The sequence below is a fragment of the Podarcis liolepis genome (assembly GCF_965112155.1).
Source record: "Podarcis liolepis genome assembly, chromosome: 1".
NCBI lineage: Eukaryota > Metazoa > Chordata > Lepidosauria > Squamata > Lacertidae > Podarcis > Podarcis liolepis.
Genome location: NC_139554.1, coordinates 53,455,753 through 53,467,721, shown reverse-complemented (window position 1 = coordinate 53,467,721; position 11,969 = coordinate 53,455,753).

Sequence of the window (11,969 nt, the reverse complement as noted above, 5' to 3'; positions counted from 1 at the left end):
ACTCCCATGTATAAGGCGACCCCTATTCTTTTAAACCCAAAATTAAGAAATTAAGTTGTTTAGCTTTGGGGGGGTGGGGGAGGGCACTTCTGCGAATCGCTCACCCGCCTGCCTGCCACTGCCGATTGCTTGCCACAGCCACTGTCGATTGCACACCTCGCTGCAACGGCCAATTGTCTGCCCGCTCACCGCCACCAACAGCCCACCCACCCACTTGCCACAGCCGCCAGTCACCTGCGCAATTGCCGCAGCCACAGCCAATCGCCAGCAGGCCTTGCCGCAGGAACCAATCGCCCACCCAATCACCGCTGCCAATCTCCTGCTTGCTGCTGCCATTAATCGCACGTCCCCCCTTTGCATTCACTATCCGTGTATAAGACGACACCCAATTTTTGCCTATTATTATTATTATTATTATAGAAAAAAGCATTGTCTTATACACGGGAAAATACAGTACTTCTTCAAATGCAGCAAGCTATAGGCTCCCATAGGAGGCCAGTGTGGTGTAGTGGTTAAGAGCGGTAGTCTCGTAATCTGGTGAACCAGGTTCGCGTCTCCGCTCCTCCACATGCAGCTGCTGGGTGACCTTGGGCTAGTCACACTTCTTTGAAGTCTCTCAGCCCCACTCACCTCACAGAGTGTTTGTTGTGGGGGAGGAAGGGAAAGGAGAATGTTAGCCGCTTTGAGACTCCTTCGGGTAGCGATAAAGCAGGGTATCAAATCCAAACTCTTCTAAAAGAGGATTTGAGAAATTTATAGAAGAGAGGGCTATTGATGGCTACTAGCCATAATGGCTATGCTCCACCCCCACAGTTGGAGGCAGTAATGCTTCTGAATACCAGTTGCTGGAAGCCACAGAAAGGAAGAGTGTTCTTGTGTCCTGCCTGGTTAGCAACTGTCAGAACAGAATGCTGAACTCGATGGGCCACTGGGCTGATTCATCAGACTCTTCTTCTGCTTTTATGAGGTTGCGGGTGGTCCAGTGAAGTGGCAGACAGTCTGCCACTTCCAAAGCTCTGCTGGTTTGCCCTGGGTAGGGTAGGAAGTGTGTGGTTATGGTGTGTTTCTTCTCCCTAATCCTGCCCAGTCCACCCAACCCACTTTCAAATCAATGCGGGGTGCAGAAATGGCCAGGCTGTTGTAAGTAAGGGACTCAGTCCTAGGGCCTTTTAGGAAAATGGAGGGGTTTTGAATGCAGCAGATCCCAGATCACCACTCTGCCTGATGCCTGCTCCTGGTGTAACTCCAGGTTCTGTTACCAGAAACTCTGCCAGTAGAAGATCTATGCCTGCAGAGCTTCCCATGGGCATATCGAAAGGTGCGGAGGGTGGCAACACGAGAACGGGCCTCCTCTGCAATGGCTCCCCCTCTGTGGAATGCTCTCCCCAGGGAAGTTTGCTTGGTGCCTTCATTATACACCTTTAGGCACCAGGCAAAAACGTTCCTTTTTAACCAGGATTTTGGTTGATCCAATCTACATCCTATGCCCTTTTAAAATGTGTTGGGGGGGGGGCTATTTGGTTATTTTTATTTATATTAGGTATTTTATTTTTATTAGGTATTTTGATTTTATTCTGAGAACCCCTGGGTATAGGGTGGTATATTAATAATAATAATAATAATAATAATAATAATAATAATAATAATAATAACAACAACAACAATAACAACAACAACAACAACAACAACAACAACAACAACAACAACAACAATACAGTGGTGCCTCGGGTTAAGAACTTAATTCGTTCTGGAGGTCTGTTCTTAACCTGAGACTGTTCTTAACCTGAAGCACCACTTTAACTAATGGGGCCTCCTGCTGCCGCTGTGCAGCCGCGGTGCGATTTCTGTTCTCATCCTGAAGCAAAGTTCTTAACCCAAGGTACTATTTCTGGGTTAGCGGAGTCTGTAACCTGAAGCGTCTGTAACCCAAGGTACCATTGTAATGGGGACTTCCTTGGCAGATGTGGCACCATTTCTGGCAGAGCTCCTTTTATGCAGCAGGGAGGCTCACCCACCCCATCCTAACCTCCTCCAGCCAGCAGATCAGGGAATTAGAATGGCTTTGCCTATCTTTAGCCTTATATGAAACCTTGTCAAAAGCTTTGATTAATTAAAGAAACAAAAGAGCTACCTGACTACGAAATCACCTGAACTGAAATATTTTGTCCTATAATTTGGAGGGAGTCATTTTCTTTCACACCGGTAAAATTTACACTTTCTTAGAAATACCCCTGACAACGTAATTGGATTTGTAAATGTCTAATTATCTTGCTTAAGTATCTGGAGCCTCTACCATCTAAGCTAACACACAGTGTGTTCCTTAGCACATTGTTTTATGTTGATTTTTTTATGTGATAAGTAGCATTTATTTATTTATTTATTAATTATTCAAAAAATGCACAACCCAACTTTCAGGGCAGAAACTCTCCCATGGTAGCTTGCAAAAGGAAACAATAAAACATAACAATATACAATGCTTTTTTTCTTAAAAAAGTTTAGGGGTACTCTCATTTTCCTACTCATATTGAAATACTGCCCCTCAATGAGGCCCAACTTAGGGGTATGTGTACCCCTGTGCGCCCCCACCCCCAAGAAAAAAAGCACTGACAATATGTAAAATTAAATTAAATCCACACAAAACTAAACACATGGAAAACCACAGCAGTTCTGGGTTGGATCCTGACTTCACTTTCACTGTTGAGAGTATCTGATGAACAGAGTGGGAGGGATGCTGTTTTTGGAGATTTCCACTCCCCTGGCCGCCCTCAACACCAAATGTTATACAACTCCACTGGAACAATGTCAGAGGTGGTGCCCAGGTCTGCAGGGAAAGTCGCTAAAGTCACCCCGTAACTGAGACCTTGTAACAGAGAGGTCATGAGTAGCCTCCCTCTTGACACATTATCAGGAGTACTTCTGAAGCAGTTGGCTGCTATCAGCCTTCCTTTCACTCTAACCCTGAGGCAAGGACAGCTCTCAAGGCTCTGAGTAATTAATTTTAGTCATGGAGATGAGGGATCATCCTGCTGGCACCCATCACACTGCAAGGGACCAAGCTTTCCTCCGTCAAATCCCACTGATATGGACACACAGCATAAGGCCCAATAGCCTAAGGCAGTGATGGTGAAATATCCCTTTGAGGCGGGAACAAACGTACACAAGAGCCCCAAGAGAACCAATATGATGTAGTGGCTAGAGTGTTGAACTAGGACCTGGAAGCTCACTGGGTGACTTGAGCTAGTCACTGTCTCTCAGCCTAACCTACCTCCAAGGCCCATTGTAAGAATAAAATGGTGAACAAAGGAACCATGATCCTCAACATAGAATCATATCACATCGCCAACCAAGTGCGCCACATAATCCTGTAAATTCTAGAAGACGAGACGAGACAATGGGCCCACTTGGAGAGAGACATCATCAAAAACACTCCCACACCAGCATACCCATTTCTCCAGAACAAACGCAAGAAAATTCCCACAACACTGAACAGGTTCACAAAATCCATGCTTAAAGCATGGAAGAGGAAAGTAGGCAAACTAGCCCCATCCCCACCAACCCCCCTGGCTCACCACCCACTATTCCAACAGGCAGCACAAAACCTCCAGATAAAAACCTGGCAAGCCAAAGGCCTTCACCATCTAAAAGACTTCTACAAAAACAACAAACCCATGCCAACACAAGAAATACATGACAAACCAGGGGACACCCAAATACCCTGGCTAACACACCACCAATTACATGCCTTTTAAAATGCCTTCTTAAATAATCCTGCAGTAAAATCAGCCTTACCATCTTCAAAAGCCTTCTCCTGACAGCAGGGAGACACAGCAAAGGGATGGTATCTACAATATACACAATACTGCTCCAAAATCCCATAAACCCCCTTGATGCAATTAAAGAACAACGGGAGCATGGCATAGGCTATGAAATAAACCCCACCCAATGAACTAGAATGTGGTCTAAACCTCCCTTTAAGTCCATATCAGCCAAAAGAAGGGAACTCACTCCGAACCTCACCCACAGGTGACACCACAGAAACTGGCGCTGATACGCCCAGGAACCTGACCAAGATATTGGATAGGCTGTACCTCCACAGGCATATACCTCCACATATGGTGAGAATGCCCTAAAATCCAACCGTTCTGGACAGCAGTCCTACAAAAAATACGCAAAATAACTAAGGTATTAGAACTCACCCCTGAACTGGCCCTACTGAACATCTTCCAAGATCATAATGACCAATTCACATTATACAGAGCTTATAACCAGTGATGGATTTATGTATAAGCTAAACAAGCTATAGCTTAGGGCCCCACTCTCTTGGGCCCCCCCCAAAAAAAAACTAAAGGAAAAAAACACTGGATGTACATTTCCAAAATATAAGATAAAAAACAAATAAAATAAAACCTACATACAGCAACAGTGGCAAATGGTTTTAGATACCTATTAGGTCCATAAATTACCATATAGCAGGGGTTGTCAACCTGGTCCCTAATACCCACTAGTGGGCGTTTCGGGATTCTAGGTGGGCGGTAGGGGGTTCTACGGCACAAGCTGAATCCTTCCATCAAGCACCGGTGGGCGGTAAGGAAATATTACCATCAAGAATTAGAGGCAGTAGTGGGCGGTAGGTATAAAAAGGTTGACTACCCCTGCCATATAGGAACGCGGGTGGTGCTGTGGGTTAAACCACAGAGCCTAGGACTTGCCGATCAGAAGGTCAGCGGTTCGAATCCCCGCAACAGAGTGAGCTCCCGTTGCTCGGTCCCTGCTCCTGCCAACCTAGCAGTTCAAAAGCACATCAAAGTGCAAGTAGATAAATAGGTACCGTTCCGGCGGGTAGGTAAATGGCGTTTGCGTGCACTGCTCTGGTTTGCCAGAAGTGGCTTAGTCATGCTGGCCACATGACCCGGAAGCTGTACGCCGGCTCCCTCGGCCAATAAAGCGAGATGAGCACCGCAACCCCAGAGTCGGTCACGACTGGACCTAATGGTCAGGGGTCCCTTTACCTTTTACCTTTTTACCCCTGCCATATAGCATATATTCAACAACAACAAAAAACAGCGACAATTTGTTGTTGACAAAGGACATCTGGACATATAAAGGGCCCCATCACCTTCAGTAGCTTAGGGCCTCATCAAACCTAAATCCGGCCCTGCTTATAACCCACCTACTCTCAGGGGCCAGAAGCCTCATAGCCAGAGAGACCTGTTGGGGTGAACATGGACCAGTGGTACCAAATCATATGGGAAACAGCCTTACTAGAAAAGCTAACCAATAAACTCAAACTGACATGGGGACAAATAGAAGAGGATGCCTTCACCCCAGTATATCACACACACAGCCCAACAAGACAACAGCAAGAACCCACCAACAGCACACAAATCAATCTTACTTGACCCATAAAGCCTTTCACCCCCTTACAAAGGCTAACAAACCCAATTGCAGCCAACCACGGATACCCCACCATACCCTAGGCCTCTAACCTCTCTCACTACCAAGGAAACATAGCAAGCGAATAGAAAGAGAACCTACCGTATTTTTCGCTCTATAACACGCACCAGACCATAACACACACGTAGTTTTTAGAGGAGGAAAACAAGAAAAAAAAATTCTAAACGAAATAGTGGATATATGATTTTTGTGGTTCATGCTGTGGCCACAGACATGTGATCTGACAGTGAGTTTGGAGTAGCCCAATGCAAAAATCCTGAGGATCCATGTGGATCCATGCTTTGTAACCACGGAGGAGGAAAGGAAGGGGAACCATGGATCCTCTGCTCACGACTGCAGTAGATCCCCCCCCGCCACCCGCAGGCATTCGCTCCATAACACGCACAGACATTTCCCCTTACTTTCTAGGAGGAAAAAAGTGAGTGTTATGGTGCAAAAAATACGGTATCTAATTGACACTGACAGAAAACCCCACACGTACACTGCAAAAATTATAATTTTTACCACAACCCTTCCTCTCCCCCCCTTCTTCCTGACCTTATACTGTACTCAACACTATTGTCTCATTACAAAAGTAACTGATCTGTAGAAAAGACTGAACAACTTGAAAGAAGAAACAAGGCATGTACTTTTGTAAACCAATAAAAACTCTAATAATAAAAAGAGAACCATGTATGGCACCTTGAGCTTCTTGGAGGAAAGGTGCAATATCAATTAAATATTCAGTTGTAAGAGATTTATTGGGAGAGGGTTTAAGCAGGCAGCAAACCAAAGGTGCATGAATGTGAAAAAGTAATATTTCAATTGCGCCTATCCAAATGTAGCTACTTACAAACAGGCTTCTGTTCTCTTTGTGAGTAATGTAGCATCTTGGATGTTCAGACTGATGGCGAGGGACCACCAAATTTTGGCAACACTCCAGCTTTTAAGGGCTCTTTACCCTGCTGGGCTCTGGTTGACAGATGGTTCTGTCAAGCCAATAGAATGAGTGTCACATGGCTTAAAAAGTGATGCTACCTTGGGCATCTGAAGTGGGGCTGTCAGCGTGTTAATTACTACTGGATTTCTCAACCTCCCTGCTAGACAGAATACTTTCCACAACTTGTGTATTGAAGGGGAGATGTGGCTTCACTGCTTTGACAGGATGAAGGACCAGAATAGGACCAGAATAACTTGGTAAAAGGCTGGGGTAGGTGGGAGGTGTATCACAACTTCCCCCTTTAGCAGTGGGCTCTCTCCCCTGGACCAAAAGCCTTGGAAGGATGGAGTATTTTCATCCATGAAAGATTATGTCTGGAACCAACTCAATGAGTGAGACACCAAAGTGTCCATGTTATGTTTAATTACTTAAGGGCCATGCATACTTCTCTAGGGAGAGACTTCTGGAGAAGTGGAGCCACCACTGAAAAGGCTTTGTCTCTGGTATCTACCAGCCTGATGGCTCTTGATGGCTGGCCACAGAGGAAGGCCTAGCAAGCTGATCTCAAGGCCTAGGGACAGTTTCATAGGAGAAACAAGCAGTTCTCTAAATGATCTGGTCCCAGCCCATTTAGGAATTTAAAGATCAAAAACAACACTTTAAATTGATCCCAGAAGCAAATAGGTAGCAAATGAACCTGGGATGATATTGACGTAAAATGATCAATATGTTTGGGTTTCACAATCATACTAGTGGCTATGTTCTGTACCAGTTTCCTTTTCTGAACCACAGGCTTACTTAGGAGTTGGCAAAATCTGTCTCAAGTTTTCTATGTAAGGTTGCTAATCTAGCCTTCATTCTGGAAGCTTCAAGTACTTGAGTCATGTAAAATGTAGTAATTTCTAATGTTGCTATTGCAGTAAAGTGATTTTTTTCTGAAGTGTGGGCTGCCAGTACAATTCCTTGCCAAGGGCACAAGGGAACCTAGGCACGCTTCTGTTCTGAACTGTCTTTAAACACTGCCCTATGCAGAGAGCATTACAGCATTCTAGCATGAATACAACCAGGGTGTTGGTATTGCATTCTCTTCTGTTTTCCCTGAATACAGAGTTGGCCCCAAATATTTTGGCACCTTCCACAATGCACTCCTGGCCCTCCCCAGAACTGGTGTTGTAAACAAATCCATATATTTCCATGAGAATATATTCATTTGCTTATGCTGCATTCCACCTGCATCAACTCATCAAATATTAGATTTATAACAACAGGTGATTATATTTTTCTGGACATAATTTATTTAATCATTTATAGTATTTATATACCATTGGATAACAAAGGTTAGATAGATAGATAATTTATTACGGTCGGAGACCAGCTTATAAAACACACTTGAGGGTACAATCCCAGAAGGAAAACAAACATTTAAAACAAAGTACAACAGTAAATTTAAATTTTATAAATGTGATAAGCATGTAGAAACTTAAAAACTTTAAAATAAGCTACCGCAGAGAAATGACCCAGAATCACCCATGGAACCGAGTTTGCGGATTTTCTTAACAAACTAGTTTGAATCGGGGTGTGGTCTGCACCTACAGATCTGTATACAGAATCTGGCAACCATCCGGGTCGTTTGCCTAACAGGAAAAGGTTGAATTTTTGCTTTTCCGGGAGGTCAGCGAGCCTCACCAGCAGAGGATCAATGGTCTCACTACGTGCCTCTTCATAAAAGGGACATCTAAAAAAATAAGGATAACAAAGGTTATCTCGGTAGATGGCAAATATTTATTTTTTAAAAAAATCAGAATAGAGGACATAAACACAAGAGTCCTTTTAAACTTATCAACTAACTAACTAACGACTGACTGCCATTTTAAGTACCTGACATCTGCCCACCTGAGACTGCTGCCCCATTTTAGCTGATGCTAGGGATATGATGACTGCCTGAAGAAATCTTTCTCCTTGTTTAAGATTACACCTTTTGCCTTGGGCTATTCAAAACTTTTGGCCCAGAGTCATATAATCATCAATGCAAAGGACAGTGAAGTTGAAATGTCCCTGTATTTAATAAGAAGAGGATGCATTGAAGTCCCAAGAGCTCTTATTTAAAGTCTTTACTTTCTCAATGGCAAAATCCTAACAGCAAACTCCGAGTTTAGGTGCCAGCATGAAAACTAGTCTGCCTATTCCTATAGTCCAAGGATGGGATGAGTGAGAATTTAAGAAGGGGATTGGTATTCAGCTTCTGGCCCATGATGATTGCATAATGAAATAAGCTCAGGAACTTGCACTGTGGTTACCTTAACTTGTCTGGGATTTTTTCTTGAAGTCATTCTTCCTTATAAGTAACTTCAATGGAAACCTTCTTGCAGGAAGAACACTGCCTTGGACATTTGTTCAACAACAGCAACAACATTGCATTGGCATAGTTTGATGCATCTGGGGGTCCTTCAGACAGTCCTCTCCCCTCTCTGGAATCCTCTGGCAGTCACTAAACTGCTTTGAGATTTTTTTCTTTAAAATATAAAGCCAAGGTTTGGGTGTGGAGTGAGTTAATATAGTCTGTACAGAATTCCCTTGTATCCAAACCACACATGTGGAACATTAACAAAATATGCAGAACATGGAATTGCAGGATAAAAAAAGGATAAAATGTTGCTTCTAGCTTCTAAACTTGCCCTACTTTTTCTTCTTCTAAAAAAAGGACAAGTATGTAGCTTCTCTTACTTGCTGCAGGCTTAGACCAGCCTAAAATCAACAGCATTTCCTTCTTCCCTCCTGGAAGATGACCACCGTGGACTTCAGGTAGCTTTTAACTCCAGTTGAAGACTTCAGAGGACATTACTGAGCTATGTACTTATAGGTCTTTGTCTATGAAACTGGCACAATGGCCTACACAGCATCAGGATGTTGACAGAATTGAAACAAGAGTCACAAAGGCCAATTTTGGTTGCTCAAGGGTGAGGAAGGAATGCAGGATGGAGGAAAGACCACTAAGGTCTGGGGGTGCAACGGAAGGCCAATTCAAACGTTTTATGCATTTTCTACAGTATAACCCTAACCTTCCCAACTTTTGGTGACCCACAGAAAGATAAACATTATACAGTCGTACCTCAGAAGTCAAACGGAATCCATTCCAGAAGTTCGTTTGACTTCCAAAATGTTTGAAAACTAAGGCGCAGCTTCCGATTGGCTGAGAAAGCTCCTGCAGCCAATCAGAAGCCGTGTCAGACGTTTGGGTTCCAAAGAACATTCGCAAACCGGAACACTCATTTCCAGGTTTACAGTGATCAGGAGCTAAAACGTTTGAGTCGCAAGGCGTTCATCAACCAAGGTACGACTGCAATATATTAAAACAGGCAATTAAAAACATCAATTGCGATTACATGTTGTATGAAAGCAATTTCTAGACAGGATAAAATGAAATCTCTGTGTGAAGTCAATTCAGCAACTCTGAGCACCTCCAGATTGTCACTATTTTCAGGTAGGATTCACAATTACAGTGGAATGGAAGGTCTTGCACAACAAACCAACTTGCCCACAAGAGTGGATGTGAGATCAGGCAGCATCCTCTCCAAAATACCAAGGTGTGACCAGAGGTGAGCCAGTCAGACAAGAAATGATGTTACAAAGAGGACGTGCTGAGGAGATGCTACAGAGCTGCTCAGCCCAACAAAGAATATAGGTGGGTCGAGAGAGACACTTCATGTGTGTCCCAGAAAGAGAAGGAGAGACAGAAGTTGATGAACATGAACATGTGGATGAACATACAGAAAAGCGAGCAGGAGTGAAAGAGGCAGAGAGAGTCAATATAAATGCAAGTCCATGAGAGAAGAAGAGAGTGAAACAGATTATGTGTGTGAATGCAGGATAGGAGCCTGGCATGAAGAAGAGTGTGAAGATGTGACAGTGAGTGGAATGGAACGGAGGATAGAAAGGGCATGTGGATGTGTGGGTGAGCATGTAACATAGGAGGACAAGGAACAAGCAGAGAGCCAGGTAGTGGACAGAAAAAAAATACAAGGGTAGCAGCAAGAGACAGGAGTAAGAAAAGCATCACCTGTGGTGAATTAAGAGACAAGAGATTTGAGCTGAAGAAAAGGGGACAGCAAGCATGACCAAAGAGGAAGAGGGCAGTGTGTATGGAGGATCTGGGCTGCCCAGACAACAAGACGCCACTCTTGGCCTTGCTGATGTGGTCCAAAGGAAAGAAAGCAATACATTTGGCACCAGCCAAGTGTCTTAAGGACTCCACTCTGAATTTGTGTAGGCATTACTCTTTAGCCTTCCTGAAAGAAACATAAGAGATATGCTGGAGCTCTGAAGGCACCTGGAACCAGAGGAGCCAACTCCTAGGAGCTATGGGGGCTTTGCTCCCCCCCTAAAATATTTGAGGAGGCAGCCCTCCCCTTCAAGTTGATGGGCATTGCCATTCAAATGGTGTGCCTGCACTGTGTCATTTGATCAATTATGTTGGGGGCTTACCTCCCCCCCATATTTTATTTAAGTTGGCACCCCTGTTTGGAACCCACAAGGAAGTAAGACACTGGACTTTTCTGTGATAAGGGAAATGACAGGGAAAGTGTGGAAAGTGTGAGATAACCCCGGCTTGATGCAATGTCATCTAATCTCCCCACAGACAAATCAAAGTGAATGCTCAGTAAGTAGCTAATATTATATAATCTCCATGCAAACTCATCAGGATGAATGCTCAACAAGCAACATTGTCACCTCATTGCCACCAGCTCTTGAACAGTGAGAAGGTTGGTCCAAAGTGATCCATGTGTTTGTGGGGGCTTCCTTCCACTAATATTAGAATTTGCTGTGTAAAACTGCACCAAGTGGCATCAAAAGAGTCTGAGACTATATGCCAGCCTCAATTGCAGGGTTAACTTAGCAGATTCTGTTAAGAAGCACATTTTTTTCTTTGATCTTCTTCTTCTTCTTCTTCTTCTTCTTCTTCTTCTTCTTCTTCTTCTTCTTCTTCTTCTTCATGTCCTAGATTTGAATCCCTGACATCTCCAGGTAGGACTGGGAAAGACACCTGTCTGAAATCTAGCCACAAGACCCATGGCCAATCATTGTAGACAATACTGAGCAAGAGATGGATTAATGGCCTGTCTCATTATAAGGCGGCTGCCTAAATTCCTATGTACAGTGGTACCTCGGGTTACATACACTTCAGGTTACATACGCTTCAGGTTACAGACTCTGCTAACCCAGAAATAGTACCTTGGGTTAAGAACTTTGCTTCAGGATGAGAACAGAAATTGTGCTCCGGCAGCGCGGCGGCAGCAGGAGGCCCCATTAGCTAGAGTGGTGCTTCAGGTTAAGAACAGTTTCAGGTTAAGTACGGACCTCCGGAACGAATTAAGTACTTAACCCGAGGTACCACTGTACATGCTTAGTTTGTGTTCGGGGACATCCTGGTATATCCAGAGACTATAGACTTGTTATGCCACCTCATTACAGTAAATTTTGAAATGTTTTGCTAATAACAAGAGCAAGAGTAACCAGTTACAATCAGAGACAGAAGTCTAGCCTAAAGAGAATACCACCTTAGACCATACATTTTCAAAGGTCCAGCATTTGCTACTAG